This window comes from Microcaecilia unicolor, unplaced genomic scaffold, assembly GCF_901765095.1.
Source record: "Microcaecilia unicolor unplaced genomic scaffold, aMicUni1.1, whole genome shotgun sequence".
NCBI lineage: Eukaryota > Metazoa > Chordata > Amphibia > Gymnophiona > Siphonopidae > Microcaecilia > Microcaecilia unicolor.
Window position 1 is genome coordinate 235,571 of NW_021963027.1, and position 27,246 is coordinate 262,816.

The following is a 27,246-nucleotide window of genomic DNA, read 5'->3' on the forward strand; positions in this document are numbered from 1 at the left end:
ATTTCAGTTTTGGACAAGAAACTAAGTGCCCTGTTTACTTAGCCACACTAGTGTTTTTAGTGCACGCTAAAATTAGCATGCACTAAATGCTAGAGACACCCATAGGAATATATAGGTGTTTTTAGCGTTTAGCGCATGCTAATGTTTAGCGTGCCCTTAGCACTGCTTAGTAAACCAGGCTCTAAGGTTGGAATTTCTAATAATTTTTAAGATGAAGATCTAAGCCTATGGGAGGGTTTCATTCTGGTGAACCACCCTTAATAAGTTTGATAATAGAGTAATCTGAACAACAAAGCCATCAACTTAGACAACATTCCCTGACTGGTAACAAAAGAAATTCTCTACGAAAAGGGCTAGTACCAAGCTGGCCCCGCAGAACTGATTTCTGGTATGATTCTAACCTCCATTGAGTTCCTATACTGATATCAGTCAATATTATTTTCCTTGAAAAATCAAGGTAGATTTTCCATAGGCTTCACCTTTTCACTGAACTACTTGAGCTTAGGATTCAGTAAAAAGCAGGGCCCTACTGACGAAGCAGAGGAAACTGATGTTTCTTTCATGTGATGCCTTCTCTTCCCAAAAGAAGAGGCTTATTGCACTGTACTAAATCATTTTCTTCCAGCGGATTACCTCAGAATGTTTCATTTCAACTGAAATAACCTCATGCCTCTAATTTTCTTCTTTTTGTTTAGCTGCAGGGTTACACGCTTCCCTGTTTACTCATCATGACAACATTTGCCAGTTCTGAAATCTACTCCAAATTGCTTCTTGCAGGCCTAGTACATAATTACTTCTGGCTCTGGTTGAACTGTTTACAGTTTGGATTCAGGTGTCTCACTACACATCTAAACAAAGTCATTCTCTTCATATCCACTGTCCATGCTGCCCTTCTGTTCTTTGTTAACAGTTGCGTATCTTTGCCTTTTGCAAATCAAGAACATTCCAGTTTTAATGAACCAGTCATATTTCTATTACTAGGGCATCATCGGGGACTCTAAAAATTTGACAGTGCTACTACTGCACCGATTTCTCTCCACTGGCTTTCTGTACAGGCCCACGTTTGTTTTTTTTAATTGGTCTGTTTAGTACTTAAGATATTTGCAGGGTCCTCTTCGGAATACCTTTATTGACTGTTTCTGGAAGCTGCTTTTCAAGATCTAGAGACCAATATCATTTCATTTTTCCCTAATTTTTGACTGTTAGATGTAAGAAAACTTTAGAAGATTCTTTCTGTTATCAGGCAGTACATTTTTGACTCTCTCTTCCTTTGGATTTTCAGGCTTCTTCGTCAGGGGCTTAGCCAGACAACAGATTTTGGGTGGGCCTAGGCAAGAATTGAGTGGGCACCAAGTATTCCCCCCCCCCCAAAAAAAAAAAAAAAAATCTCAGCTGGTGGGAAAAGGCTTCAATCCACCTTGGCAGCAGGAATGCACTGAAAACTGAGCATGCACAGGTGCCGGTGTCGTGGAGAATAGCATTTTTGTTACCATCGGAGGGAAATCTTCAGCTTGCGGAGCTTGGGATTCCCACCAGTTACCACTAAACATGTGCTACTGTTGGGTGGGCCTGAGCCATAAATGGGTGGGCCCTGGCCCACCCAAGCCCACCTGTGGCTACGCCACTGTTCTTCGTCCTATTACCTGTTCTGCAAGAATTTGAAGATTTACCTATTCAAGGAGCTTTTAGTTTAATTGCATGTTCTATTGCATTCATATTTATGTTACCCTCTTTGGACCACTGTTTTGTGGGAGTTAGTGGGATACAAGAGCCATATTACATTACATTCTTGTAAAATAATTACAGATCCATAAAATGAAATCAGGCTTTGATGAGGGAGATTATATGCTGTATAATATCATTTCTTTTATTGATAGTTTTTAATGATTGCTTGTTATCTGCTGTACCTTTTTTTTGGTGGATAAAGTGCAGGCTTGTTCAAATTCAGTCCATGAGGTCCTCAAACAGACCAGATTTTCAGGATGGTCTCAATTGAAAATGTAGAACAGACTTAGGGGCTGTCCAAAATGTCTAGCTACCCACTTAGGGCTACCCCGCGGCCACTTAGAGGGTCCATCCCCAGCATAGCTCAGGTTCACCTGCCGCTTGTGCTCTACACTAGCACCCTACTCCCACCGACTGGGTCCTAACCACCTCTAGGTGTTTCTCCTGCTCTCAAATTTTCCCCAGTGATTTCTAGGTTACTGGAGTCCACAGTTCCCAGAAAGCACTCACAGACACAACACACAAACCACCAGGATTCTTAATCAGTCCAGACAAGCAGAGTCAATAAACTAATCTCTCTCTCTCTCTTCCCTGGCTGAAACTAGAGCAAAATCAGTAACACCTGGTTAACTTCAAAGGCCAATCAGAGCCCAGAACAACAACATTTGAAAATAGCTAGCCACATCACTACAAGCACGTCCTCTTTTTCAGTGTTAACTAAAGAAGGAAATGTCAACTAGAGACTTGCACGGGAATGGGGTTTGCAGGAATCCCGCGGAACCCGCGGGATTCCCGCGGGGACGGAAGCAGTTCTGCGGGGATCCCGTGGGGACAGAAGCAGTTCCTGTGGGGTTCCTGTGGGGTTCCCATGGGGACGGAAGCAGTTCCTGTGGGGTTTCCCTTGGAAGTGTATGCTGCACTTGTGCCAGCCTCTCACCTACCGAGTACCAAGTTCTTTGAGTGCTGTCTTCTCCTCCTCCTCCTCCTTGCTTTAACAGCACAGATGTGGAAAGCCTCCATTAAGGAGGTGGTAGAGATACAAAAGGTGACGAAATTCAAAAAGGCGTGAGATGAACACAGGATCTCTATTTAGAAAATGGAAGTTATAAAAAACCTAAACTTAAATGGCTGCATGTGTGTGTCATACTCTGAAAATTTGGCCTGTTAGAAATATACAAAACTGAACTTCTGCGTTATTGGAGGAAAAGGCCTCAGTGGTTGCTGGAGACTCTCAATAGCGATAAAAGGAACAAAAACAATATCCCAATCACTTCCACTGTTCCGATTAAGTGTGTACTAGACTTTTAAGAGGAATATATTCTCTAATTGTGAGCTGTTATAAATATTTAAGAATAATAATAAATAAATAGATGAAATCACAAAAAAATGTGAATGTTAGTATAAAATAATAGGATCAAAATTCAAACACTCGAATTGTATTATTTGCCTTCCTTGCAAGGCATCTTGCCTAATTTTTTTATTGTTTGCTTCTTATCGCAAAACCCTTATATCCACTCTCCAAGTTTCCAAGTGTATTTATATCCCATTGTCCTTGTTTATACTTTCTCATATTCAGTGCTGGATCATTGATTTCCATGAAACTGCCAGAAGCTGTAACTTCTCACAGCATCCCATGGTTGCCCATGTCTTTTTTGTTTCCAGTAGATTGGATTTTACAGGTCAACTACTGCAATGTTTACAATGTCTGAGACCAAGGAAGCAAAATGTACAATCAAACTCACTCTCTCTCTCTTTCTCAACTTCTTATGTAACTTTGCATGTTGCCAGACCAGTGGGTGTAATCATAATTCCATAAGCTGTTTTAACCCTTATGCTCCAGCAGAGCCGGTGTTAAACATGATGGGCCCAGGGCAGAAATTTAGCAGGGAGCCCAGCAGCACACCAGCTCACTGTATCTTCTTTAGCACTAGGTAAGCATAGGGACCTCCATAATTTGGAGTCCAAAGACAACTGGCCTGGTTGCACCCTCCCTCCCCCAATGCTGGCACTGCCCTCAAGAGCTATGATTGTTTAATTGAGCTGGCTAGAGCAGATCCCTAAACCATGATCAAAATGGTGCAAGATAGAATTACATTTAGAGACAGGAAGAGAATTCTGAGATTGATAATAAATATGAACCCGACAGAGATGAATGTCTTACAGTGGTGAGCAGAAATTATGAAATGCTTAAATTATGTGTTCATATAAATAGCTAACAATTTAGAAGGTTTAATGCTGTTCCAATGTCTTGATCTTATTTCTTGTTAATTGAAATATATTAACATGCAGAGCACCATTTTAGGAAGGACTTCTGACTCATTAAAGAGTTTCTAAGTCTGTACATCAGATGTGGATGTCCATTTCTCAGATATTTTAGAACAGGATCTGCTGACACACAACCTGTTCTAAAATACATGAGAAATGGACGTCCATGTGCTGGTGACATCTGAGCCAGTAGCATAGCCATGGGCAGCCTTGGGGCCCTAGGACCCCACAATTTGGATTTGGGCCTCCAAAGTCTGCTGGTTTAGCTGGCGGGTGTCCCCAAACCCCATCAGGATAAGCTTTCCTGCAGTGATATTCACCACCACGCATGCTCAATTTCACTAAAACCGAGCATGCACACCAAAACAGAAAAACAGGGCAGGCAGAGTGGGACCAAGTATTGCCACAGGAAGGCTTCCACTGGCAGGGCTTGGGGACCCCCTCCATCTCATGTATGTAGGGTTGTGGCAGGGGCAGAGAGCAGCGGAGAGGTGGGGCAAAATGTGTCCCCCCCCACTTTGTGCTCAGGGACCCCCCCCCCCCCCCTAAAGTCAAGCTCTGGCTATGCCTCTGGCATGAACATCCATTTTACAAACTGAAATGTCCAAACTTTGAATGGGGGAAAAGAAGGGACATTGACTTTGTGGCAGCATAGAGGTTGTGAAGAGCTGAGAGGTAGCATAATGGTTAGATCAGTGGGATGAAAACTGTGGAACTCAGGATCAAATCCCACTTCAGCTTGTAGGGGTATTTTCCTGCCATCTCACCTTTACTGGTCAGAGGCATGGTAAGCCTGAACATCTTTCCCTGTTCTAATACAGATTCTACAGAGCTAAAGTGGGATTTGAACTTGGCCTCTTAGCTCTCAGGCCATTGCTCTAACCATTAGGTTAGAGCAATGAAGGTCTTTTAAGAACTGAATTTAAAGTGGGCTTTAATCCTGACACTTGGGTTCAATTCCCACTGCAGCCCCTTGTGACCTTGGGCAAGTTATTTAACCCTTCATTGCCCCAGGTACAAAAACGTAGATTATGAGCTCTATTGGGACAAAGTATCTGCATATAGGACCTAATTCTATATTTCACACAGAAAATTACTGCATGGAGATGAAATTTGCATAGGTGTATTCTATATATATATACTAGTAGAAAAAGCCTATTTCTCATTGAAATAAAACGGGCGCTAGCAAGGTAATCATCTTCTGCCGATAATGATTTTAAGGGAAGTTCCAGTGTCCCCCCCTCCCTCCCTCCCAATTTCAGGGTCCCCCCTCTCTCCCTCCCAGTTCCAGGATCCCCCCTCCCTTCTTCCCAGTTCCAGGGTCGTCGTCCCTCCCTCCGAGTTCCATGGTCGTCGTTCCTCCCTTCCTCCCTTCCAGTTCCAGGCCTCCTCCCTCCAAATTTTAAAAGTCATCCTGACTTACCTCGCACGGTAAAACGCGTGCAGGCTCGGCACTTACTTCAGTTTTCCCTTCTCTGTCTCTCAGCTCTGGTCCCGCCCTCATCCTGTTTCCGCAAGGGCGAGACCAGAGCTGAGAGACAGAGAACTGAAAACTGAATTAAGTGCCGAGCCTGCACGCTTTTTACCGTGCAAGGTAAGTCAGGATGACTTTTAAAATTTGGAGGGAGGGGGCCTGGAACTGGGAGGAAGGGGGGACCCTGGAATTGGGAGGGAGGGAGGGAGGGAGGGAGGGAGGGAGGGGGGAATGCTGGAACTGGGAGGGAGGGGGGACGGACGACGACCCTGGAACTCGGAGGGAGGGAACGAACTTCCGTTGGGTGAATATTATATGCAGCCTTCTCTTCCCTCCGAGGGCGGGGCAGTGAGAGCGAGTGTGATTGCCTGTGGTTGGTCCCTTCTCCTTCTGACATTGTGTTTGTTTCCATGGCAACTATACAGAGTTCCCTCGAGGGCGGGGCGATTATGAACCCTACGAACACTACACAGCTTCACTGCCACGCTGCCACGGAGTCAGCTTCAGAATGTTGGAGGTGTGAATTATTACATTACATTACATTACATTATATATATATATATATATACATTTTTTGTATATTTATTGAAATTCAAGGAGAACATTGGTGAAGAAAAAAAAATACAGACAAGTATCTAATAGAAGAATAGGCTAACACCAAAGTCTACACTAGTCCACAATTATAGGGGAGGAACCATTCAAAAAACAGGTAACATTTTAATGAAGATATGACTTAAGATCTAAATTAAGCAACATTTTCTATATCAATGCGGCCTCCAGATGTCAAACTAATTGACTATCTGGTTGTAGCTCCAGCAGAAGATACAACCCCGACCTGAGTTTCAGGTAGCTTAGTAGCGACAAATGCAGATAACTGTTGAGGTTCATAAAACACGTAATGTGCTTCCAGGTACTTGATAAGACATTTACAAGGATAACGTAAAAAGTAAAGAGCTCCCAACTTCAATATAACAGGTTTCAAAAGAAGAAACTGTCTCCTCCTCCACTGGAAGATACATCTGGAAAGAGCTGAACTTTTACATTCATAAAAGTAGTATCCTTAAAGCAGAAAAACATGTGGAGTAGCCAGTCCCTATCAGGGTCTAATACACAAGTCACTAATAACGTAACAACTATAGGGTCAGAGTCTGATCTTTGTAGAACATCTGTTAGATCCAAACTATCCAATTCTAAGGAGGTCGTTTTTCCAGTTCTCTCCTTTCTCTTTGCCTGTGGAAGATAATAAGCTCTGGAAACTGGTGGGATGGATTCTACAGGCACTTTCAAAAGTGTCTTAACACATTTTTTTATACATCTCAAGAGCAGATACCGCAGGTACTCGGGAAAAATTTATAAATCTTAAGTTCCACCTTCTATTTGCATTATCCAATGCCCCCAACTTATGATGTATAACAGAAATATCTATAATTATTAATGTTTCTTTTTGATGAATTTGTTGGAGATTTTTTTCATTTTCAGAAACACTCTGATTTAATCCATTAATATCTGCTATAACAGTGCTCTGTTGTGTAACCAAAATATCCATTTTTTTGAGAAAGTACTCCTACAGTGGTGGAAATAAGTATTTGATCCCTTGCTGATTTTGTAAGTTTGCCCACTGACAAAGACATGAGCAGCCCATAATTGAAGGGTAGGTTATTGGTAACAGTGAGAGATAGCACATCACAAATTAAATCCGGAAAATCACATTGTGGAAAGTATATGAATTTATTTGCATTCTGCAGAGGGAAATAAGTATTTGATCCCCCACCAACCAGTAAGAGATCTGGCCCCTACAGACCAGGTAGATGCTCCAAATCAACTCGTTACCTGCATGACAGACAGCTGTCGGCAATGGTCACCTGTATGAAAGACACCTGTCCACAGACTCAGTGAATCAGTCAGACTCTAACCTCTACAAAATGGCCAAGAGCAAGGAGCTGTCTAAGGATGTCAGGGACAAGATCATACACCTGCACAAGGCTGGAATGGGCTACAAAACCATCAGTAAGACGCTGGGCGAGAAGGAGACAACTGTTGGTGCCATAGTAAGAAAATGGAAGAAGTACAAAATGACTGTCAATCGACAAAGATCTGGGGCTCCACGCAAAATCTCACCTCGTGGGGTATCCTTGATCATGAGGAAGGTTAGAAATCAGCCTACAACTACAAGGGGGGAACTTGTCAATGATCTCAAGGCAGCTGGGACCACTGTCACCACGAAAACCATTGGTAACACATTATGACATAACGGATTGCAATCCTGCAGTGCCCGCAAGGTCCCCCTGCTCCGGAAGGCACATGTGACGGCCCGTCTGAAGTTTGCCAGTGAACACCTGGATGATGCCGAGAGTGATTGGGAGAAGGTGCTGTGGTCAGATGAGACAAAAATTGAGCTCTTTGGCATGAACTCAACTCGCCGTGTTTGGAGGAAGAGAAATGCTACCTATGACCCAAAGAACACCGTCCCCACTGTCAAGCATGGAGGTGGAAATGTTATGTTTTGGGGGTGTTTCTCTGCTAAGGGCACAGGACTACTTCACCGCATCAATGGGAGAATGGATGGGGCCATGTACCGTACAATTCTGAGTGACAACCTCCTTCCCTCCGCCAGGGCCTTAAAAATGGGTCGTGGCTGGGTCTTCCAGCACGACAATGACCCAAAACATACAGCCAAGGCAACAAAGGAGTGGTTCAGGAAGAAGCACATTAGGGTCATGGAGTGGCCTAGCCAGTCACCAGACCTTAATCCCATTGAAAACTTATGGAGGGAGCTGAAGCTGCGAGTTGCCAAGTGACAGCCCAGAACTCTTAATGATTTAGAGATGATCTGCAAAGAGGAGTGGACCAAAATTCCTCCTGACATGTGTGCAAACCTCATCATCAACTACAGAAGACGTCTGACCGCTGTGCTTGCCAACAAGGGTTTTGCCACCAAGTATTAGGTCTTGTTTGCCAGAGGGATTAAATACTTATTTCCCTCTGCAGAATGCAAATAAATTCATATACTTTCCACAATGTGATTTTCCGGATTTAATTTGTGATGTGCTATCTCTCACTGTTACCAATAACCTACCCTTCAATTATGGGCTGCTCATGTCTTTGTCAGTGGGCAAACTTACAAAATCAGCAAGGGATCAAATACTTATTTCCACCACTGTATCTGCCCCAAATAGGACTTTTCTAATCTCAAAAGGCTTTCCCATAGTGTCTCCAAAGTAAATATCTTAGGTCTTACCGGAGTGGTAGTGGGCAGTTCAATAGTACCTGGTGGCATTTTAATTAAAGATAAGTCTGCACCATGCGTTCCCTTCTCTACCAAAAGCCCAGGCTGCTGTTCTGCTTGCTGTGCGTCCCCACTCGCCAACATGTTCTCAATCTCCAAAGCATCTACTCCAGCTGTGGATTGCTTCATGGCCCTGCGGCCATCGTCCAGGTCCTCGATTGGCCTCATGGGACTTCCCTGCGACAGAGGTGGAGATTGCGGAGATAAAGAAACTTCCAGCTCAGAGGAAGTCAATGGCACACTTTCCGCCACTGACAATCCCAGCAAACCACCTAGAATAACTCCTGCTGCCTCAGGACGACGCACAAAACTGTCCATCGGCCTGAAGGATACTGGAGCTGAAGCTGCTGACAACAGTCACTGTACACCCTTGTGTTTCTTCCCCATCTAGAAGGAAGGATACAGAGGAAATTCTCTAAAGGGGAAAAAAAACATTGTGGTAGAGCTCAACACCAGGCGTCAGCCATCTTGGAACACCCTGCGTATTTTATATTTCTTATGTGTGATATATAACATACACTTACGTGTATATCTATGCATGTAGATATGCGTATTGCTTGTGCGCATATCTACACGTGTAGATAAGCATATTGATTGTGCACACTACCGCATGGAACTATACACCTAATATAGAATACGCCCAAAATGACATCAATATGTTTGTGCATCATGATAGAATATATCCAAAATGATGTCAATATGTTTGTGTGTCATGATGTCATCGTGCTCTTATCTGCGGGGACATTTCCAGAAATGCCTTCATGTAAAAAGATGAGGATGCCAAATTTTAGTCCTCAGAACAACACCTTACTGGCTGCACAGTTCCTCCGAAAGGAGGAACGGTATTTTGTAGTACCTAGAAAGAAGAGGCCTTTCCTCTATTATAGAAAGAGCTGGCAGAGGCTGACTGCCCTATATAACCACAATGTTGAGGTCCAAAGAGATGTGAGTATACTAAGCACTTAAAGATCCATATTTTCAGAGAACATTTTTTTTACAAATATGTGATCAGACTGACATCCCTGCAGTCTGTAGAGTACTATACTCCCCTCATGGGATCTGAACCAGACACATACTCTAACCACTCTTCTACTTCAGTTCCTAAACAATACAGCCTCAACCAATATCCAAGGCACTGGTGCAACAAGAGAGAGACACTGGATTTGAACCAGTAATCCCAGCGGAGCAAGGCAAGTACTCTAACCATTCTACCACTTCAGTTTCTGCTGTTAGACCTCCACAAGAGGGCCCACTACTTGTGGCAGCATGAGCCTGATTTCCTCCAGTGGGTGAAGGCTCATATGGATGCCGTGTTAGGTGAGTTAAACTGTAGTTTCTAATGTCTGCCTCTCCTTCATGGTTTTTTTGTTACATTTGTACCCCGCGCTTTCCCACTCATGGCAGGCTCAATGCGGCTTACATGGGGCAATGGAGGGTTAAGTGACTTGCCCAGAGTCACACCAATGTGGCCGCGCAGGCTTCTGCTTCTGTGAGTCTGACGTCCTGCACGTATGTGCAGGACGTCAGACTCACAGAAACAGAAGCCTGTGCAGCCTTCTACATGGAATGTTGCTAGTGGAATAGCAACATTCCATGTAGAATCTCCAATAGTAGCAACATTCCATGTAGAATCTCCAATAGTATCTATTTTGTTTTTGTTACATTTGTACCCCGCGCTTTCCCACTCATGGCAGGCTCAATGCAGCTTACATGGGGCAATGGAGGGTTAAGTGACTTGCCCAGAGTCACAAGGAGCTGCCTGTGCCTGAAGTGGGAATCGAACTCAGGCCCAGATGCACAAAACTTTAACGACCCTTTAATGAGGAAATTTTAAACTGTAGCATGCATTAAAGGACATTTTCCGACAAGGCTAGCAGCTAATGAAAACGGAATGCAAACGAGAAACTACCGTTGAAATGTGGTCAATTCGGAATGCACTAACCATACCGATGACTGCAACGAACCATTTACCGTCAGAAATTTAACGTCAGCTCAGACCTGTCGTTAAGGCCTGAGCTGTCATCTCCCCGCTGCCCCCTGCACCATGAAAAACCAAATTGCTGGCATGTTTAAAAAGAAAAGTGGCTCCCTGATTCCCTGTGCCTAAAATAAAAAACGAAACTAAAATTAAAAAAGGATCGGGAGGGGGCAAAGGCGCTCATCAGCAGCGTCCTGTATGGACGGCCTTGGCTTCCCCCCCCCCCCCCCCAGAGGTCCCCGCTGCTCCCCACTGCTCATCTTATGTGAGTTATGTCGGGCGAAACATGCATGTTGGGCGATAATATCAAGCCCCTGACCCGACATAACTCACATAAGATGAGTATCTGATAAGTTATTTAAAATACTAATTTATCTAAAGTGGCAATAAGAGTGGGTCAATGATGATTTATGTGCTATATCCATTGCCAAAATTATATAGGCAAGGAGCACAGCTGAGACTACTATAAAGTATAAGTAATATAAGTAAAAAAACAGTATATGTGATTGTATGAATGATTAGAATCTGGGACCAAAAGGGGACGTATAGATATTAAGTATAGCGGTTCTGGAAAAGAACATTTGGAGAAGGAGCCATTGAGTTTAGCTTTGATATCTATGACATCTGGAAAACTTTGTCCAGAGGGGAGATACATTTTCCTTAGATCTACCTAGGCATATTTGAGTAAAATGGCCTCCTTTTCGCCTGGAGGTGATTTGGAAGCTGGTTGTGGACGTGGCGTATTCTCCTTTTCATCAAATATATGAATTAGATACTCAGGAGTCCTTTTGCTAAGGTGCGCTGAAAAATGGCCTGTGGTAGTGTAGGTGTGAGTTTTCGCCACGCGCAGGATCATGTTTCAGTGCTCCTGTAAAAAAATGCCTTTTAGGGGGGGGGGAGAGGGATTAAATTGGACGTGCAGCAAAATGAAAATTGGCGCGCGCCCATTTTGGGTTTGAGACCTTACCTCCAGCCATTAACTTAGCAGTAAAGTCTCACGCATTAACCAGGCGGTAATGGTTTATGTGCATCAAAATGCTAATTACCGCCTGTGTGCCAGAAAATGTTTTCTGATGCGCGTATCGGACACGCATCAAAAATGAAATTTCTCCCGGGCCACAAAACTTACCTAACATATTCCTTCCCTGAGTATGCTTAAAAGGTGGCTTTTAGAAGTTCTGAAGCAAAGCCGCTGATATTGAGAGATTATCATCTGCATCAAGCTAATTTAAAAAACAAACATATTTGGGAAGAATAGGAGATGGGGGATTGCAAAACTCTAAAGTACATTTTGCAGAAGCCGTTGGCAGATTTATTATTGTCCCTAAATTCCAGATTTCATGATGATATATTGTAATGGTGATTACTCAATGTTAGTTGGTGTTCTATTAATCCATCTAACTGATGTTTTGTATATTCTATTTTTTCAGGCTTGGTGAGCTATAAATTTGGTAGATATTTTTGCCTCGGTATGACTTGAGAAATATCTAGATTTGGCTGGAGCAAGCTCCTGCTTATGAATGGATGCATTCTCTAAATGTTAGAGCAGTGGGCTGCAAACTAGGGAAACCAGAGTTAAAATCCCAATGATATGCCTTATGATCTTAGGGGCCCTTCTACTAAGCCGTGTAAGTGTCTACGCACGCCCAATGCACACCAAAATGGAGTTACCAGCCGGCTACCGCACGGCTCTTGTGGTAATTTCATTTTTGGCGCACGGCCAATACGTGCATCTGAAAAATAATTTTTATTTTTGGACGCATATATTGGACATACGCCAAGTTGCATTTGATGCATGTAGGTCACTACCACCTGGTTACCGCGTGAGACTTTACCGCTAGATCAATGGCTGGCAGTAAGGTCTCAGACCCAAAATGGACACGCAGCAATTTTCATTTTGCCGCACATCCATTTTCGGCAAACATTTTTAAAAGACATTTTTTCACAGGTGCGCCGAAAAATGATTTTGCGCGCACCCAAAACATGCGTCTACACTACCACAGGCCATTTTTCAGCACGCCTTTGTAAAAGGGCCCCTTGACCATCTGTTGCCTCAGGTATACAGCGCTGCGTATGCCTTGTAGCGCTATAGAAATGATAAATAGTAGTAGTAGGTATACATGTGCAAGTCTAGATTCAAACCTATTTATCTGGATACCAGCATCTGCTATCCAGAAAAGTTCTGTTGACTGAGATAGTCACCAGGGAACACTCAATGAAATTACATGAAAAATATTAGGAGAAAATATTTTTTTAACTCAACAAACAGTTAAGCTCTGGAACTCATTGCTGGAGGATGTGGTAACAGTGGCTAGCGTATCTGAGTTTGAAAAAGGTTTAGACAAGTTCCTGGAGGAAAAGTCCATAGTCTGCTATTGAGACAGACATGGGAAAGCCACTGCTTGCCCTGGGATTGGTAGCATGGAATGTTGCTACTATTGGGGTTTCTACCAGGTACTTGCGACCAGTGTTCCCTCTAAGTATGCGTTAAAACTGCCCTGACGCAAGCCCAATACACGTGCCTACACTACTGCAGGCCACTTTTTACCAAGGCTTAGTAAAAGGACCCCTTAGGGCTTAACTCTCTTTAGTAAAAGGACCCCTTATTTTGCAAGGGCAAATAAAAGTAAACAGAGACTTTCATTAACTCAGTTCAAACTGAACTGAGACCAAATGTTAACATAATTTCCAGTGCTAGAAATCAGGATATCTTTTTTTTTGTAATTCTCAATGGTTACATTTTGTTTGAGGGATAAATCTTGTTGGCAACTTCCTTCTGTGCCCCTGATGACTACTGGATAAATTCCAGGTTAATTAAATGTGGCAGATCTAGTGTTATTTTCCGGCTGTATAATTTGGACATACTGTATATATATTATAATTTTATTTTATTTTAATGAAAAGAGCAAGAACATGAAAAGGGGTTTGATTTGGATATTTGGTTACATGTGTCTTTTTAAGCTGGAAAGAATTCATAGTTTTGCCCTTCCTAAGATGCTGCCTTGTGGTCCAAATAAATTGTGAGCTGTTTTTCTTTTTTAATTCCTTGCCCTTAAATCCCTCTGATGTTCCACCATATGTTTCCTCTGCCCAGTGTCAGATCTTGCAGATGTCAGCAGATTGCCTTGGCATGTCCAAAAAAGCATAATGAGCTGATGCATTTCTCAATGAAGTCAAAAATATCGTACCTGGCACCTGGTAAAGGAAGACCTGATTTATTCAGATTTACTAAGACATGGAAAGCATCTTGGCGCATTAATTTGATCTCAGCATACAATTATTTTTATTTGCTTGAACGGCAGCATAAACATTTTTTTTCAACAACGTGTTCTATGCTCCAAATTCTATATATGGTATTTTAAGTTGCGCACGCTAATCTCGCTGCACAGCCAAATTACGCATGCAACTTAATTGATTAATGAGCTAATCAGCGCCGTAATTGGTACTTAACAACCAATTAGCAGCACTAATTGGCTTTAATTAGAATTTACATGCACAACTTTCTAGACATATTCTATAACGCAGAATGCGTAAATTCTAATGCACACAGTCAAAAAGGGGGCATAGCCATAGGTGTAGAATGGGTGGGTTGTGGGCATTTCATAAAACTATAGACACTATTATAGAATACACCTGATTAGGCACAGGTATTTAGGCTTGGTTTTAGGTGGTCTAAATGAGTGTACCTAAGTTTTAGGCGCAAGAATTGCATGTGAGCTTATTCTTTAAGCTATTCCTAACTTTTAGGCATAATTTATAGAATCATGCTGACCATGTGGCTTTACGGTGCCGATTTTTAAGGTGCCATATATAGAATTTCCCCCCAAGTCATTAGTTACACAAGGCGGTGGCTGTAGCCAGAAGGATGCTAGGCTGTATAGACAGAGGTGTGACCAGCAGAAGAAAGGAGGTGTTGATGCCCCTGTACAAGACATTGGTGAGGCCCCACTTGGAGTATTGTGTTCAATTTTGGAGGCTATATCTTGCTAAGGATGTAAAAAGAATTGAGGCAGTGCAAAGAAAAGCTACAAAAATGGTATGGGATTTGTGTTAAGACATATAAGGAGAGACTTGCTGATCTGAACATGTGTACCCTGGAAGAAAGGAGAAACAGGGGTGATATGATACAGACGTTCAAATATTTGAAAGGTATTAATCCACAAACAAATCTTTTCTGGAGATGGGAAGACAGTAGAAGTAGAGAACATGAAATGAGGTTGAAGAGGGCAGACTCAAGAAAAATTTCAGGAAGTATTTTTTCACAGAGTGGTGGATACTTTGAATGCCCTCCTACGAGAGGTGGTGGAGATGAAAACGGTAACGGAATTCAAAATGTGTGGGATAAACATAAAGGAATCCCGTTCAGAAGGAATGGATTCTCAGAAGCTTAGCAGAGAGTGGGTGGCAGCACCGGTGGTTGGGAGGCGGGGCAAGTACTGGGAAGACTTCTACGGTCTATGCCCCGAAAATGGCAAGGATAAATCAGGGTCAGGTATACATATAAAGTAGCACATATGAGTTTATCTTGTTGGGCAGACTGGATGGACCATACAGGTCTTTATCTGCCGTCATCTACTATGTTACTATCAGGCTTATTTTCGAAAGAGGACGCCTATCTTTCGACAAAAATCGGGAGATGGGCGTCCTTTTCCCAGGGTCGCCCAAATCGGCATAATCAAAAGCCGATTTTGGGCATCCTCTTTTTTTTCTTTTCTTTATTGAATTTTAATTTTTACAAAGAGTAAACTTTGAACAGATATACCAACATATCAATACCAATGTTCCACAAGTATATTTCAAATAGACAAAATAAACATTGTCCACTAAAGATAATATCTTTATATTGGATTATAGTCCACAATATGGAGGAAGGAAGCAAAATTATAAGTGCCATTGGAAGATGGCTTATATATAAGAAAACTCAAATAAGAATAATCGAGTAGGGATTAACCCCTATTTTACAAAATGAACCTCTTATCCTATGACTGCTCTTCAATACTTTACGCATTAAGAAATTCCCGCAACTGTTCAGGCTCATAGAAAATGTATTTCTTTTCTTTAAAGAAAAACAAACATTTGCATGGAAATCTCAACTGAAAAGTTGCTTTTTTTTCCCATGGATTCCTTCTTCATTTCCAAGAATTTTTTCCTTCTAATTTGCGACCATTTAGATACGTCCGGAAATATAGATATTTTTCCACCTTTAAACTCTGGCTGTATTTTTTTAAAGTATAATTTCAACAAAGTTTCTTTGTCCTGCAAAAACACAAATGATACCACCAGAGTTGATTGAGTCTCAATATTTTCCAATGATTTTTCCAATAACTCTGTAACATTCATTATATCTTCTCCTTCACCTTGTTCCACAATTATTTGTTGTTGCTTTATTTTCTGTCTCAAGTAATATATGCTCTGTAATGGAGGCAGGACTTGTTCTGAATAATTATATATTTCAGTTAAGAATTTCGCAAACATATCTCTAGGTGTCATATATTGAGACTGAGGAAAATTTAGTAATCGAAGGTTTAAATTCTTGGATGCATTTTCTAAATTCTCAATCTTTCGATGCAAAACCAACCGGTCACCAGCAATATGAGCTTGTTGTTTAGAGATTTTTGCCACTTCTATTTCAATTGCTGTTTGTTTAGATGAAATTCCTTCAATTTTCTCTTTCAAAGTCTTAATCTGAGATGCATTATTTAAGGAAACAGTAATAAAGGATGTACACACCTTGTGCAGAGATTCGAGAGCAGATTGAGCTTAGCGAAATTTCAGCTGGCCTCTCCAGTGGCTGGATTGCCAAAGCACACAAGGAAACTTCTTCTCTCAAATCCACATTTAAATTCAGTTCAGCCGCTGTTTCGTCCGATGTTGTGCCTGAACTACGAAGCTCTGTCTCCTCACTCTGCATGCTGTTCCCAGTACCTGCTTCCAACGACGGGGTGCGCCGTCCCTTCGAGGCTATTGTTTCCACAAGCCCCGGAACTGCCTTCCCGTCTGGTTGCGGCGGTGGAGGAGTTTGAGGTCCCAGGGAGCTAAGTGATAACTCGCTCTCCAAGCTGGGGCTCTTCCCTGCCCCAGCAGCGGATTCGTCCCTTATCGGGGTAGAAATCAAAAAGGAAGAGATGGACGTTTGCCCAGGTAAGGAAAGAGTGGGTTTCGGGAGGGGAGGTCCCTTCGACTTGTCTTTCCTTTTCGGCATTTTTGCAGGAATTAGTACTGAGGCAAAATATAATGGAAGCATCCTTCTCTTCCAACCTACTCGGTGGCCATCTTGCTCCTTCGAGATTTGGGGCATCCTCAACTGCTTTCTGTCACGGGGACGACCAAAGTTCCCAGGGGCATGTCAGAAGCGAAGCGAAGGCAGGTCTTGGGCGTGCCTAACGCATGGGCGTCCTAGACCCATAATGGAAAAAAAAGGATGTCCCTGATGAGCACTTGGACGACTTTACTTGGTCCTTTTTTTCTTACGACCAAGTCATGAAAAGGTGCCCAAACTGACCAATGACCACCGGAGGGAATCGGGGATGACCTCCCCTTACTCCCCCAGTGGTCACTAACCCCCTCCCACCCTAAAAAAAATTTCAAATATTTTTTGCCAGCCTCTATGCCAGCCTCAAATATCATACCCAGCTCCATGACAGCAGAATGCAGGTCCCTGCAGCAGTTTTAGTGGGTGCAGTGCACTTCAGGCAGGCGGACCCAGGCCCATCCCGACCCCTGTTACATTTGTGGTGGTAAATGTGAGCCCTCCAAAACCCACCACAAACCCACTGTACCCACATCTAGGTGCCCCCCTTCACCCCTTAGGGCTATGGTAGTGGTGTACAGTGGTGGGTAGTGTTTTTTTTTTTTTGGGGGGGGGGGTAGGGTGCTCAGCACACAAGGTAAAGGAGCTATGTACCTGGGAGCAATTTCTGAAGTCCACTGCAGTGCCCCCTAGGGTGCCCGATTGGTGTCCTTGCATGTCAGGGGGACCAGTGCACTACGAATGCTGGCTCCTCCCATGACCAAAGGGCTTACATTTGGTCATTTCTGAGATGGGCATCCTTAGGTTCCATTATTGCTGAAAATCAGAAACGACTAAGGACGACCATCTCTAGGGATGAGCTAAATGTCAAGATTTGGGCGTCCCCGACCGTATTATCGACAGAAAAGATGGACGCCCATCTTGTTTTGATAATACGGGTTTCCCCGCCCCTTCGCCAGGACGTCCTGCGAGGACGTCCTCAGGAAAACTTGGGCACCCCTTTCGATTATGCCCCTCCATGTTACTGTGTAGTTGGGAAGGGGGTGAATTAGCACCTGTTTGTTTTTTCTGTATGCTATACTACTCAGTCAAGTATACATTATGCTCTAAAAAGAATGCAACCCTGGTTGAGTTAAAGAATGTAGATCCAGTTATTCATTTTTCAGCAACTTAAAATGGTATGGAAGTGTAACCCCCTGGTTATTGCAACAAGTTGTGATCTAAAGAAAAATAGGGTTCAAATCCCACTGCTGCTCTTGTGCTGGTAGTCCTTAGTTATTAAGCTATATGTTATTGCACTGTCCAGAGACCACTGCAAAATGACTTAATAATTTTTTTTCCATTTGTAAAGTTGTTTAGAAAAGGCCTCATAAAATTAGATAATGGTAAATGTGCATATAAGAATGTGTGGTAACCAGGCATGGGTAGTGGTTACAGAGGGTGTAGTTTAGATATGAAAAGAGGAGAATTGTGATGTACACATCTCTTCTAAGTAGAAGCAGGACAACCCCTCTGTGGAGCACCAAAGAAAAGCCACACAAGAGATGAGGGCGACAAACTGACTTCCTGCCTGGGAGAGAATGTTCAAAGGTTCTTTATTTAAAGGCATCAGAGAAATGACTTGACACAGGCTCCTGTCTTCTAAGAACATAAATGGCCATACAGGGTCAGACCCAATGTCCTGTTTCCAAATTGTCCAATCCTGATTACAAATACCTGGCAGGATCCCCAAATGTACATAAGAACATAAGAATAGCCATACTGAGTCAGACCAATGGTCCATCTAACCTAGTATCCTGCTTCCAACAGTGGCCAATCCAGATCTAAAGTACCTGGCAGAAATCCAATTATTAGCACCATTCCATGCTACCGATCCCAGGGCAAGCAGTGGTTTCCTCATGTCAATTTTAATAACAGACTATAGACTTTCCCTCCAGGAACTTGTCCAAACCTTTTTTGAAACCCAGATACACTAACAACTGGATTTATGGCTGCATATCACCAGGGGTAAGCAGTGGTTTTCCTCAAATCTACCTTAACAATGAATTAATAATTTTTTTTTAGCACCCCCTCTTCATTCCTTGTAGCTTATACTTATGTTTCTTATCATGCTTTCTACTTTATTATGTATCTGTAATATTGAACTGGAGCATTACGGTATTGTGTTAGCCACATTGAGCCTGCAACTAAGTGGGAAAATGTGGGATATAAATGTGTTAAATAAATAAATAATGGATTTTTCTTCCAGGAATTTGTCTAAACCTGTTTAAAACCTGGCTACATCAACTGCTTTTACCACATTTTTCAACAATGAATTCCAGAGCTTAATTTTGCTTGAGTGAAACAATATTGTCTCTGATTTGTTTAAAATGTACTATTAAAGCCAATTAGCACCAATAATTGCTTCTTAAAATCTTAACTATTAGTGCATATTGGCTCTTTTTCAATTAAATTGCACACGCAATTTAAAGCGCCATTTCAACATATTGTTCACAATGATGCCTGTATCATTTCCCTGGGTTTTGGCTTCTAATATGGAACTTATCATCGTATAGTTATAATTTGGATTGTTTTTCCTATGTGCATCGTTATGCACTTGCCAACATTTGGATGCTCGGTATTCTAGTCTCACAAGGTTCTCCTTCAGTTTCTTGCAATCCTCTTGTGATATAACAACTTTGAATAATTTTATGTTATCTGCCAATTTGATCATCCAGTGCTTTAAAAGCATCAGTACTAGTACAGATACCTGAAGCATGTCACTATTCACCTTTCTCATTTGACAATATTGATAATTTAGCCCTACTTTCTAATTTCTATCTTTTAACTTATTCCCAGTCTACAATCTCATTGCCTGCTATTTGTCACGCCGCCTATCTGTGGACATAGGCCGAGTTTCTTCTCACTCTGCCACCCAGCCAACAGCGTGAGCCGAGTCTCCAGTTGTGCACACCGTCCACCCATAAACGTAGGACGAATGTCCAAGGGTCCTTCCCCACAACTTGGGGTAAACTCCGTCTAGGTCCTTGCAGATCCCAAACCAGTCCAAATCAAACTTCCTCACCTATCAGCCCAAACAGTTAGTGGTTAAATATCAACAACAGTGGAGGAGTGACCTAGTGGTTAGAGCACTGGTCTTGCAATCCAGAGGTGACCAGTTCAAATCCCACTGCTGCTCCTTGTGATCTTGGGCAAGTCACTTAACCCTCCATTACCTCAGGTACAAACTAAGATTGTGAGACCTCCTGGGACAGAGAAATATCCAGTGTACCTGAATGTAACTCACCTTGAGCTACTACTGAAAAAGGTGTGAGCAAAATCTAAATAATAATAAATAATATATATGCAGATGACGTCACGATTTCCATCCCGCTCAGACATGACCTAAAGGAAATCACCAACGAGATCAACCAAAGCCTCCAAATAATGCACTCCTGGGCAGATGCATTCCAGCTGAAAAAACACAATGTCTTATTCTCACCTCACAACATAACACAAGAAATTTCCCCACGATAACCACACCATACTGTTCTCTGCCTATCTCCCAAAACTTGAAGATTCTAGGAGTCACCATTGATCGAAACCTTACTCTTGACGCCCACGTGAAAAACACAAAGAAAAAGATGTTCTATTCCATGTGGAAACTCAAAAGAGTAAAACCTTTCTTCCCGAGATACGTATTCCGTACCCTGGTACAGTCAATGGTAATAAGTCACCTTGACTACTGTAATGCACTGTATGCAGGCTGCAAAGAAGAGAACATCAAGAAACTCCAAACTGCCCAGAATACCGCAGCCAGACTCATATTTGGAAAACCTAAATATGAAAGCGCAAAACCCCTAAGAGAGAAACTTCACTGGCTCCCACTTAAGAAACGTATCACATTTAAGATCTGCACATTGGTACACAAAATTATACACGCAGATGCCCCAACTTACATGATGAACCTGGTGGACCTACCACCCAGAAATGCCACAAAATCATCCCGCAAATTTCTCGACCTGCATTTCCCCAGCTGTAAAGGACTAAAATATAAGCTGATGCATGATACCACCTTCTCGTACATGAGCACGAAGTTATGGAACGCATTACCCAGAAACCTAAAAACAATCAGCGAAACTACTATCTTTCGCAAATCCCTCAAGACATATCTCTTCAACAAAGCATACAATGTAAACCCAGAACCTTACTAATCCACTGCTGAAAACCTACCATCTACTACACCTAATAAATGCTTTCCTTCTACTCTCTACTTCTTCCCTTAACTAATCTCGCTATAACAATAACTGTACCTGACATCCAGGACTAATTGTATTAACAAAATTATGTAAGCCACTTTGAGCCTGCAAATAGGTGGGAAAGGTGGGATACAAATGCAATAAATAAATAAAATAAATAAATAAACAACAAAAAGAAACATGTTCATAGTAATTGTACCATTAACTCAAATAACCAAACAAAAAGGTCTCATGCTAGGCCTGGCTTCGGCCTGTCCACCTGACAGAACCCATATAGCTCTATTTCCATTTGCAGCTACAACCTTCCACTGGCAGGAAAAAAAAACTATTTGCTTTTTCCAAAAAAACTGTAATGCTCCCTTACTGGGTGCACCTGGATTCAGGGTCTGACCCGGTTGGAGCCTCCAGAAGGCAGTCTCTGTCAGTCCCTTACTCGCTTGGCACTCATTGCCTCTACCTGGGGAAAGAAGCATTAGCGGGTAGGCTTACCCTTTTCTCCCCCCCCCCCTCCCCCAGGAAACTCAAAAGAAATACAAATCCAATGGGAAACTGCTGTGAAAAAGGCTGGTCATCCAATCCCACAGGTCAGGCTGAGGTGGGTGTTCCAGCTCTGGGATGGTGCTCTGCAGGTTTAAGTGACACACTCTCTCAGGTTCAAAGAACACACTGGAGTCCACAGTTTATGAGAAAAATCAAACTGTTTATTCTTCAACTCCGCAAAAGCAGGAACATCAAACCATATAAATTCTGCAACACCGAATGCAAGTCTTTTAACGTCACAATCCTTCTGGTATTCCCCAGGGGAACTCTTGTATTCTCCTCCCATGGATATATTTACAGATGCTTTTCAGCAGGACTATGTACATTTTTCACAGGTTCCTGTCCATGCCTATCCCAGAGAATAGTGTCCCAAAGGTTGCACTCAGTTTCACAGGTCCAGACTCCCTGTGGCCTGACCTCCCTCCAAGTTGAATTTTACTTCGGATCCACCTTGGCATTGGGTGGGCACTCCCTGACTCCTATCCTTCGCTCCCAGGTGGGATCTCTCCTCTGCTAACCCATAACTTTCCTCTTCCACAGTTGCCCCTTTGCTAAGCCACAACTCCTCTTTACAACCAGTGATCACACTTCTCCTACTTGGAATTCCCCTTTATTCCTCAAGGTCAGTGGCAGGTGCCCATTAGACAACTTAAGACTAGAGAGTTGCATGGGGACAGAAATCTTACCCATCCCCGTCCATTCCTGCTGGAATCTTACCCATCCCTACTCGTCCACACTGGAATCTTACCCATCCACATCCATCCCCGCAAAAATATAACCCATCCCAACCTGTCCCCACCCGTCCCCGCAAGAATTTAACCCATCCCCAGTGGAGTAGGACGGGGGGGGGGGGGGCGGTGGGGCGGTCTGCCCCGGGTGCACGCCGCTGGGGGGTGTCGGCACCTGGCTGGTTCCTTGCTCTCTCTGCCCCGGAACAGGTTACTTACTGTTCCGGGGAAGAGAGAGCAGGGAACCAGCGAGGCGCTGACACCCCCCAGCGGCGTGCATTCGGCGGATTGGCTCTCCCGCCCGCCCCTCACCGCCTTCCAGGTATGTTCTCGGGGGGGGGGGGGTTGCGCTCCGGAGGGGGGAGGGTGCGCCGCGCTGCACCTGGGGGGGGGTGTGCAGCGGCGACCCGCCCCAGGTGTCAGCTGCCCTTGCGATGCCACTGCCCATCCCCACCCATCCCCACAAGAATTTAACCCATCCCCACCCATCACTGTAAGAATTTAATGGTACATAAAAGAAAATTCCATTCAGCTCCCTCAGACTCACTCTGGATTTGAGCCACAGCACTGTAGACAAAGAAGGAATGGAAGCTGAAACTTGGAACACTCTGGTGTGCACATGTAAGATTTGTCTCTGATTTACTGGCACTGTGTGCTGAGAGGTCACCACATGCATGCGCCAGTAGGTCAGGTGACATCTGATGCTCATGCCTGTGTCAGAGCTGAGGTCTGCTCATCAGCCCAGGAGCAAAGAGGATTAATTGTAGCATAGTAAGTGACAGCAAATAAAGACCTGAATGGTCCATCCAGTCTGCCCAATAGTCACACTCATTATCAATTCATGATTAAATCAACGAGTGTGATATTATATACTTGATTATGGTCTGTCTTTTGTGTTTCTGGAACATAGACCATAGAAGTCTATCTGGCCCTATCCTTATGTTCCAACTGCTGTAGTCGTCGTTGAAGCCCACTCCAGTCTATGCGTCTTCTCATTTGTGGGACACAGATCGTAAAAATCTGTCCAGAACTGTCCTTATGTTTCAGCCACTGAAGTTGCTGTCTAAGCCCTTTCCAGCCCATCCTAAACCAGACTTCCATATATTAGACACAGACCATACAAGTCTGCCCGGTATTGGCCCTAGTTAATCACAGCCAGAGTCGCCATTTAAGTATTACTTCACACATCCACACACATGCAGCCATTTAAGGTTAGGTTTTTTATAACTTCCATTTTCTAATTAGAGATCCTCTGTGTTCATCCCACGCCTTTTTGAATTCCATCATCATTTGTGTCTCTACCACCTCCTTAATGGAAGACTTTCCACATTTGTGCTGTTAAAGCAAGGAGGAAGAGGAGGAGGAGACAGCACTCAAAGAACTTGGTACTCGGTAGATGAGAGGCTGTTGCAGGTGTAGCTTACATTTCCATGGGAACCCCATAGGGACTGCTTCCGTCCCCGTGGGAACCCCGCAAACTCTGTTCCCGTGCAGCTCTCTAATCCACACCAGCTCACCCCCACGCTTTCTCAAATTTGGATACAGCTCTGGTGTGCACTACCCGCACTGGGAGGCTGTTGGCGCATGCACTGCCCTTTCTGTCAAGAAAAGGTTCCTTTGATTACTGCTGAGTCCCTCACCCCTTGCTGTTTGAACAGGCCAAATAAACATTTTCCCTACTTTAGACACCCTTCTTGCCAACTGGAAAAATGCTGTGGGACAGAGTCTCCTTTGAGGGGGGCTGGTCCCACCCACACAGGGACTTGAACCCTGGACCCTCAGATTAAGAGTCTGATGCTCTACCGACTGAGCTATGTGGGCTCCTCCCAGGCCTGTTCAAATTTGCAAAGTCTGGCATTCTTGTCCTTTCCCATGCTGTGTTTTCGAGGTTGTGTAAGACCATTTCCCAGGCCACTAACTGCCTTTTGGTAACATTTTGCAGGGATGCCGTAGATCCAGAAAGGAACAGAATGGGTGGCAATGAGCAAAAGCCTGTGCTGCTCTGTGCATGAGAAAGGCAGCTTGAGCAGGCTGTTTAACTGAGGTGGCCTTGGAACCTTACAGCTTCAGCATTCTGCAACCCAGGAAATGCTCTTTGCACCAGGGTAAGGGTATTGCCATGAGAAAGGCAGCTGAGCAGGATCCTCGGCCTATGCTTAGCTGAGGAGGCAGCTGAGCAGGCTCCGCGGCCTATGCTCAACTGAGGAGAAGGCCTTGGAGACCTTGCAGCTTCAGCATTCTGCAACCCAGGAAATGCTCCTTGCACCAGGGTAAGGGCATTGCCATGAGAAAGGCTGCTGAGCAGGCTCCTCGGCCTATGCTTAACTGAGGAGGAGGCCTTGGGACCTTGCAGCTTCAGCATTCTGCAACACAGGAAAAAGCCTGCACTGCGCTCCTTCTTCCACCAAGGTAAGGGTATTGCCATATGTGAAAGGCAGCTTGAGCAGGCACTCTGTTTCACTGAGGTAGCCTTGGAACCTTACGGCTTCAGATTCAAAATGGCCACCGAGAGTTGAAGACTCATGAGGTTGCTTCAACTCTCGGTGGCCATTTTTTTAGGAGGGGGGTGGTATGTGATAGAGGGGCGGAGCATGCATCTTCTTTTTGGGGGGAGGAAATATGGTAAACCTTAAGAAAGGCAGCTGAGCAGGCTCCTTGGTCTATGCTGAACTGGGGTGGCATTGGAACACCAGGTTGCATATTCTGGGTACTAGAAAGGAAAGAGCTTGACTAGGGTGGCCCTGGACCCTTGCAGCTTCTGGTTTCTAGAAAGAAAGAGAGCCCTAAGGGGGGCTGGTGTCAGGAGTGGGACTCAAACCCACACTTCGAAGGGAGACTGCAACCTAAACACAGTGCCTTAGACTGCTCGGCCATCCTGACAGCTATGCTCGCAAGGTCACAGGGAACCTACCCCTGACTGAACTGAAGGGCTCTTTTGGGGGGTGGAAACTGATGCCAAAGGCATTCTGCTCTGTGAAGGGAGCCAAAAAACAAGCCAGGATCCTTCGAGCTGGACTTGAACCAGCAGCCTAAGGATATCTATAGTCTTGCCCTACAGTCCTCCACTCTACCAGCTGAGCTATCGAAGGGGTTGGCGGCTGGCTGAACGTTGTGACTCTCCCCCCAAGTCAGTCACACCTCTGTCCCAGGAAAGGGATCTTTGGTGCCCTCTTTTTGCTTGTGTTTCCGGCCCTAGCTGTGATCTTTCTCTCCTGCTTAAAAGCGAGCAGAGATCCAGCTGCACAGAGCAGGCGAGGGAGCCTCTCGGCGCAATGGCTAGCCTTTCTCCATGCTGCTGCAGAGATGTCACTGTCCCTCCGTCGCATCGCAACTGAGGGCATAAAAAGCCCGGGCTTTTAAGCCAGGGGAGTGCAGGCCAAAACGCTCCATTTTATGCTTGTGCTGTTCCAGCTTTAGAAGAAGAGCATTTGGTGCCTTGCTCACCGACTTGTACGCGTGAGGTTTGCGCTCGCGCCTTGCGTGGTGGCGTGCGCTATCAGAAAAGGCAAGGAGATGAGAGCAAAATACACAGCCCTAGAAGAGGGTGCTGTAGGACTTCCCCAGGGGATCCCCCTAAGATTGGCCCAGGGCTGTCTTTTAAAATGCAAATTCTGATTCTTTGCAGGTGATTAATCCTGCTTCACAACCTGTGCTGGGTTTGTGGGGAGCCCCTATCTCTGACTGCCGCCCCGCTCAGTTTTGGAAAAATCTTTGCACAATAATAGTTTTCGTGGGATACCTGCCTTCCACAAACTGCTGATGACCCATACTAAGGGCAGAAATGGTCATTGAAATCCCAATGCCAGGGTCAGCTGATGCCGCCTGTCTGGCCTCGAAAATGATAGAGGGGACCGGGCCAGTTTCCCTGTGAGGAAAGGCTAAAGAGGCTAGGGCTCTTCAGCTTGGACATGAGGCGGCTGAGGGGAGATACAATAGGGAGTGGGGTGGAATGGAACTTCCGGATAGAAGTGAAACGCTTGTGGGCTCTTTCCAAAAATACAAGGACTAGAGGGCGGGTACGCAATGAAGTGACTTAAGTAGTCAACTTAAAACAATTTGAGAGAAACTATTTCTTCACTCCACGTCTGTGTGTGTAATTAAACTCTAGGAAATCATTGCCAGAGAGTGTGGTAAAAGCAGTTAGCGTAGCAGAGTTTAAAAAAGGTTGGGACAAGCTCCTGCAAGAAACCCTTGGGATAATCCACTGCTTATTCCTGGGACAAGCAGCGCAAGATTGTTTTCTTATTCTCTTTGGGATCTTGCCAGGTACTTGGTGACCTGGATTGGCCACTGTTGGAAACAGGATACTGGGTTGGATGGACCTTCGGGCTGAGCCAGCATGGCAATGCGATCTGTGGTCTTCCTAAAGCACAGCCCCTGCCCAAGCAGTCCCTGGTGGTCTAGTGGTCAGGATTTGGTGCCCTCACCGCCAAGACCCGAATTCAATTCCCGGCCAGGGAAGCAAGCTGCTTCTTCCTTTAGGGCTGGCAGTCTCACCTGTCAGCTGCTCTCAAGGCAAAGTTTTGATGATGAGCCCCTGCCTGCCACCCACCCAAATGTTTCCCCAGTTCTTTTGGACAAAACAGCGAAGATGACTAAAAAATAAAAAATAATGAAAAATAAAATAAAAGAGCGGCGACACTTTGGTTATTGAAGTTAAAAAGTAGGCTTTATTTATCAATAGATAGCAGGGAGAAAGGGATTCGACACAGCTGTGTTTTGGCCGTACAGGCCTAGCAAGGAGAAAGGGACTCGACACAGC

General features: G+C 44.2%; 3 non-coding genes across 3 annotated transcripts; 1 reads left to right on the plus strand and 2 right to left on the minus strand.

Moving 5' to 3' along the window:
* Positions 1–24,232: 24,232 nt before the first annotated feature.
* TRNAK-CUU lies at positions 24,233–24,305 on the minus strand. Its single transcript has one exon. It is a non-coding gene; the product is annotated as a tRNA-Lys (tRNA).
* A 1,180-nt stretch (positions 24,306–25,485) lies between these two features.
* TRNAY-GUA lies at positions 25,486–25,573 on the minus strand. The gene is given in 2 exon segments: positions 25,486–25,521; positions 25,537–25,573. It is a non-coding gene; the product is annotated as a tRNA-Tyr (tRNA).
* Positions 25,574–26,873: 1,300 nt separating this feature from the next.
* Positions 26,874–26,945, plus strand: TRNAE-CUC. The gene has a single exon. It is a non-coding gene; the product is annotated as a tRNA-Glu (tRNA).
* Positions 26,946–27,246: the final 301 nt, after the last annotated feature.